The sequence below is a fragment of the Drosophila subobscura genome, chromosome J, assembly GCF_008121235.1.
Source record: "Drosophila subobscura isolate 14011-0131.10 chromosome J, UCBerk_Dsub_1.0, whole genome shotgun sequence".
Lineage (NCBI taxonomy): Eukaryota > Metazoa > Arthropoda > Insecta > Diptera > Drosophilidae > Drosophila > Drosophila subobscura.
Genome location: NC_048532.1, coordinates 18,465,383 through 18,472,583, shown reverse-complemented (window position 1 = coordinate 18,472,583; position 7,201 = coordinate 18,465,383).

Genomic DNA, 7,201 nt, shown 5'->3' with positions numbered 1-7,201 from the left:
AAAAATACTTTTATAGGGTATAACACAAAAAGCACAAACAGATGACCCAATTCGTAGCCTGCTAATGGCCAGCACTTCAGCATTCGTTCAAAGGGCGATTGGCACTTAAAATATGATGTATATTCATGGCTTTTAATGCAAAAACAAAAGATACTTACTCCAAAAAAAGATGCCTCAATCGATTAACAACAGCAGGAGCCTCCCTCCTGGAGGAGCCTTCTGCTCTTCGGAAATTAGAAAATTCAAAGTGTTTCATCACTCTCTGGGAAGGGAGTGTCATTGTGTATCCCCCGCAAAGGCGGAGACTGTCAAACATTTTTGATAAAGGACCTGCTAAGCAGACTATGGCGTGGGCGCAGATGAGCATTAAATTTCCCTTCCAAGACACAACTTTCACTTTTGATCAAGAGAATTATAATTTGAGACCCCCATTAATTTATAGATTTTCATAAATTCATATTTTCCGATTCATTTAATATGAAATTAATAGATTTTCACTTTTATTCGTTGTATAATTACCTCAAAAAAGAGAAAAAATAGACTCATCAATTATGCAAATGATGGTAAACCAGAAAAAGCCAAAGAAGAAAATGTGTTTAAAAAAACGTGGGTGTAAAATATGAAAATTAATAGAGTTTTAGTGTGTTTAAGGATGAAAATGATGAGTAAATCAGTGGAAATTATGGCATAATTGATAACAAACAATACAAATGAAAGTGGAAACATTTTCATAATTGGCAGGGGATTAATATGAGTATTTGCTGATTACGTATTCATATTGTAACGCCTAAAAGCCAGAGACAATTATTTTATACAAATGGATTTACAAGGCTTTAATGGAGCTAATATAAATATGTAAACTTAATGTACTTTTTTTTCAAGTTTAAAATTAATTTGAATGCCAGAGATGCTTGGGGAGTCGCTTAGAAAAAGACAAATGATTAAATGGAAACATCGCGAAAAGGGAGGGAATGAACTGATATGAGTAACGATATAAGCAAAAGCACACACATAAATGGGTTGGAAAAGCGAAAAGAGCAGTCGGTACATAGTGCACCCAAAGGAAAGTAAATACAAAGTCAGCTACCAATGGACACACACACATGCAAAATGGCACCACAGAACCCACAAGCCGCAACATACATCACTCTGTTCCATCAGCCAAACGACCGCCAACAGAGAACAGTTTATGGTTTTTGGTAACAAACTACATTTGGCTACCCTTTAAATGCTGTAAATAAAGCAAACTTTCCATTTAATTGCAGTGGTAATTGCATTTGCTGGAATAAACCAAATCAATTATGAATCAATTGAATTCATTTCCCCATTTTCCATTACATATTTTGCTATAAAACATTGCCCAACTAAAAACTCAAATAATTATTCAAATAGTGTGCACATCATTCACACGAAAAATCCCCTCACTCGCCTCTTACGTTTGTTCTTTTTGCAGTTAAAATATGGTAAATATTACCATCACTCCATGGCATATTTTCCACGCTTTTCTCTCTGCTCTTTTCCGCTTTCTTTTCTAAAATTTGAAAATATTCCCGCACTTGTTTCCGCTAAATCATCATCAGTAGCCTTGCGTTAATTATAAAACCCACTGGAGGGCAGAGAATTTTCCCAAATGCAATTGTTATAAATTTCATTGAATTAAGCGCCACATGAAGGCCGTGGCCGAGCAGGACCTAGAACTTGCTGAGCGAAAAGCCATGGAAAAGTAGCCTTGGCTGTGAAAATTTTCGACTGTTTAACGAGTGGCGCCACAGCTGGCGGAGCAAAGGCAGCAGAGGCCAAAAAGGAATTAGCATAATTGTTGGGTCCGAACGGATGGGAGAAAATTCAAATGAAGGGGAGGCAACGGCAACGGCAACAGCGCCAGCACCCCCCTCTCTAATTACACTGTAATTTATGCCTGCCCCTTCGCTCGATGTGTGAACATTTTTGCCAAGCAATTTCATGTCAAAACTTTTGATTGATTTACGTTACGCTCGGGCACTCTGCTCTCTATCTCTCTCTCTATATATAATCTCCCATCACGAGCAGAATAGGCTGTCAATCATTGCATTTTTCACTGCCCCTTGAATGGATTTTCGTGTTGTCTCATTGATGGTTTATTAATGGAAAAAGAAAAATTTGAAGTTTATAGCGAAAATTCATTCTACAGCACATTTTTTTCTCTTTAGCAACACTTTAAAAAGGAAATTTCATGACAGGTACTGCGTAGAACTTTTACATATTTTCCACACATTTCCACCATTTATTACTGCTGTCATGTAAGAATTTTCCATGGCGTTTGTCATCTAGAAAGTTTCCTTTCGTTTGCCGAGCCTTTTCCACAAGAATATTTATGCCATATCGTTAGGCAGTATCCATTGACAGCTGAGGCTTTAGACGCCCTCACACGCAACATGATCTCATTGTTTATTGGCCAATGTCCTTTCCCCTGAGGAAAACATTTATCAAGTGGAGTTTGGGTTGTTACTTGGGGGCATATATCAAAAGATATCAAATGGGGCATATATTCTGGCCCATAAATTGCAGAGCTTTAAATGAAAACTAACAGAAATTCAAGCCATTGATGAATGACTGATGAATGGATTTCCATTTGAATGAATTTTTAGTGCTGAAATTTCCTAGAATGTAAGTGCAAGCAAAGTTCTTGCTTTGAGAAAAATTTCACTAGAAAAGTGCCCTTCTATGGGAATGAAGTACATACCAGAGCAGGACGTAACTTTTCCATGAAAATTAGAGCCACAAAATGGATTAATTTCGTTGGAAAGTTGCATCTGAAAACTGACCTTCTCTATGTGAAAATTTGGTTCGGAAAACTAGCTTACATTAGGTGGAAATCCAAGGGAAAGTTTTGCCTGTGTAAAGGGCTCGACTCTAAAGCAATTTTTACCTGTGAAAAGTGACACAGCATTCCAGAGAGAAACCTGATCGTCTGGCAACTTTGCTTCATCTTTTATTCCTCCACAAAACGGCTTAAATTTGTGGCAATAAATACGAGTATTAGTTACTAAGAAACCTGAATCCTTACAATAGAAAATACTCCGCATTTTCAATGGGAAACCCTCCACCGAAAATACCCAAAATTTTCCCAATTTATCAAATGCGCCACCAAAAATACAAAAACCAAATCGCAATAGATTTTCGGCAGCCCCCCGTCCGTGTCACGCCACACAATGAAAAAGAAAAACAAAAACAATGTCAAGTCATTTGTCAACACAAAAAAAGTGATAAATGTTTTAATTATGGGACGCCCCCAGCCGCCAGACACCCAACGCCTTGCCCAATGGCAGCCCACGCCTTGCCCCATGCCAGCCAAAAATATTCAATTGCGCGACATTTCTCGTTTTCAAGGTGCTGGATGGAAATGGTTGGAAATGGGTATTTCCTCAATGCCAAAGGTTGCCCAAAGGTCCAATGGGCTCAAGTTTTTTACGTGGCCATGCAAATCGAAGGATAATTTGCACTTAAAATCCCTTTTGGAAGTGGTTTTTTAATTAGTGAAATTAGCAGAAAAAATATTGGGACGGGCAGAAGATCTGCAATTTTTCTTTGCCTTTAAGCAAGCCTTTTCCTTCTGCACCACGTGGCGTATGCGCAATGAAATATTCTTAAATTATTCAATCGTTTGGAAGCAGCATCCTAAAGTCAGACAGACACATCGAAGCCCATACTGATTTATGCTGTTGATTTTTACTTTTTTTTGTTGTATTTTTTGGTGGCCTATGGAAATTGTGAAATATTTATTTGTGCAAAAATTAGGGCCAAAAGGAAGATGCAAAAAAACAGAGCCAATATCAGGGTCAAAGGCAAAGCCCAAGATGCACGTGCCGTCAATCGTAATTGATTGACTGATTGATTGATTGGCAAGCAAACAGAAGGCAACAGCTGACATGAAAAGCAAACGGCAAACATTTCTTACAACATTTTCATTGGAGCGTGCGAGTACGAGAGATTTTTGTTTCGATTCTTTCCAGTTCATTGGCTTACATTTATTTAAGCCAAAAATCTAACTTTAAGCCCTGAAAGCCTCTGTGGCTTAAAGCCTGCTCTGTGTCCAGTGACCCCAAAATTAGTTGGCCAGAGAAAACTTTGGAGTTTTTCGAAAAGTTTCAGCCGCCGCTTAATTGCTTTTCAATAGCAAAAAAGAAAACTACTAGGAAAGAATGTGTTACTACGATGGATGGGGCATGGGATATATCCCTTGCAAGCACGCAATGTGCCACAAAAACCTCATTAAAGGTCTATGCTGCCGTGTTGCAACAACTCTTTTTCCCCTGCCATCTGTTGTTGCTGCTGTTGCTCCTGCTGCCGTTGCGTGTTGTGTTGTCATTTCGGATGTGGGGCGAGGCGTGACCACCAGCCGTCGTTCAACAATTGTGAAGGAGTAAGCGACCAAACTGAACGACTACAAGACTATTGCGAAAATGGTAACAACTTCCCATACTCCACTCCACTCCCACTTTTACTCACTTTATGGTTGAATACATTTTTGTGTGTGTTTTTGTTGGCACAGCAATTGGCTCTCAAAGGTGTCTACAGTTAAGAAAAGCAAAGGAAAAGTTGTAGGAAAAATATGTAGCTTTGGGGGAGTTTTAGCGAGGAAGACAGGGTGTGTGTGCCCTGTAAAGGAATAAGCGAAATTTTATTTGTAGTAAAAGAAAGGATGAGGGCTGGCAAAGGGTATTTTTGTGGTAAATTTATTCCTGGCGATTGGCGTAATAATTATTGAGATTTCATTTACCTTTTTCATATTTTTAAGATACATCTACAGGGTATCTTATACTTCGGTTTCCCTTACAGACATAAAACCCTTTCCTAACTTTTCTTTGTTCCATGTTTTGTTTAGCAATTTCCGAAACTCATTAAAAAATCGCTGCCACTGGAATTGTTGTCACTCATACGCCTTCCCCCATGCAACGTGCCTCTCAACATCAGAAAACTATGAGCTGTGCATGTACTTTTCCAAGTAGCTGTGTGTGTGTGTGAAGGTGTGTTGTTAACAGAGTTGTTGCTCCGTATTTTGTACGACATTTATGCGGTGGCGGTAGCGGTGCCGGTGCCGGTGCCGTTCGTTGCAATTGTTTGCCTCCTTGAACCAGTTTTTTTTTTGTTCCCAACAAACAACAGGCTTCAGGCAGCAGGCGGAAGGGCTGTAAACACCCACCAAAGCCACGACCTGCATTGAACCGCAGAACTGACGACCCACCGATCCACAGACCCAACAACCCAACGACCCAACAACCCATCGACCCCATTGTGTCAAATAGTTTCTGAGGTTCCTTCAATTCCTGATCCACTAACCCCACACACACACGTACACACGTACACACGTACACACATTCTCGCACTCCGAAAATTAAGTAACGCAGAAAATTCGCTTCCTCTTCTGCCTCTCTTTCCATTAGCTGAAATCCATGTCAACTCGATTGAGTAGCCTTCAATTTCGCTCCCCCCTCCAGCAGCTGTTAATGGCAGGAAAGGGTTCTCCATGCACGTGCTACCTCCCCCCCAGCCTTATCCCTCTGACAGCCCGAAATAAATTTACATGTTTTAACTACAATTTTGTGTATAATTTTCAAGTTGTTTCGAAACACACACACACAAAACTGTTGTAGAATTTCAAATAAACGAAACGAAACGGAACAGCAGGAACCTTAACAGAAATGGGGTACAGTCCTTCCCATATTACAGCGTTCCCATATTGACTTTCATTCCCCCAAAGTATTTTGCATGCAAATGAAGACAACAGCAGAACGACAGCGACAGTGAGAGGAGCATCTGTGGCAGGCAGGAGGCAGCATTCTGTTGTTGCTGTTCCTGTTGCCTGTCGTCGACTGACATTTTAATAGAATTAACTGTTCCACAAACGAAGAGACAGACAGAGAGAGAGAGAGAGTGCCCTGGCCTCGGGACAACAGCTTTCCTTATTGTTTCAGATGGCTATGTCATTAGATTTGATGGCTACAACTGCTGTGTAGCTTTTAAGTCTTAAAGGATTTTCAGGGACAGCCAGCAGCAGCACCTACAAAAAATATTGTGACATGCTCTGCCATATTTCATAACTAAAATTCACTCAACAGAGATTCCATTTATACGTTGAAAGATTTAATTTTATTTGTGTGAAACGTAGTGCGTGTCCATCCAGGTGTCATGACCTAAGTCCAACGCTTACCCCAGTGAATCCAGTGTGAGTCCCGTGAAGCCCTAACAATAGCCACATGCTGATAGGTGAAGGGAAAAAGGGATAGTTTTGTTTTGTCATGACAGCACAAAAACACATTAGAGCGCTGCAGGGACACACTTTTAGTGCCGACTGTGTGTAATGCAATGATGACAGGCGCACTGACTGGCAGACAGTGCGTTTCATAGCCACAGCGGGTGCCACTGCACTGGCTGTATATCATTTATCATTTATAACAAATAATTTATATTTCTTTTGGCAATTTTTCGCTTGAAAAATGTTCGTGTAATAAAATTCGTGCATGTTTTATGTAAATATTTTGCAACCGCAGTCCGTGGCTCGTAAATTTGTGCTACAGCTGCCGACAGAAGACATTCCAACATGTGGAATGATATTTATATATACAATAAATATTTGAATAACATGCATTGATTCTGATTGAAAATAAAAGAATTTTGTGGTTAAAGCCAACGACTAAAACACAACGAATAAATTATGCTCTTAGGGCAAAGGCAAAGGCTCGGAAATATTCTTAAATAAAAAGATACCGAATAAAAGCTGTTTAAGGGAAATAATATAAAAATATAAAAGAAAGCGAAAAAGATAATAAAAATAATTAGATGAATAGAAAATTACATTACATTCAATTCCTTTAAATATAAATTTTCCTTCGTGCTGCTTCAAGATTCATAAAATAATACCCAAATTTCACTTGGCTTTAATCAATAAATAAAGAATAAACCCAATAATCTTCAATTATGTTGCAGAGAACATATACACAGACACAAACACACACACGAGATTCCCTTGGCTGCCCTCCTAAATCCAATTCTCAGATTATCGCGTGGAAAATCGGCGCAATGTTGCATAAACAGCTTATAACCGCAGTGGCAGTGGCAACAGCAAAAAACACTTGGGAAATCTACACACACATATAGAATCCATGCAAAAGAAGGGGGGATAAGGAGCAGTAGGAGATTCTGTAACCACAAGATATTCCCC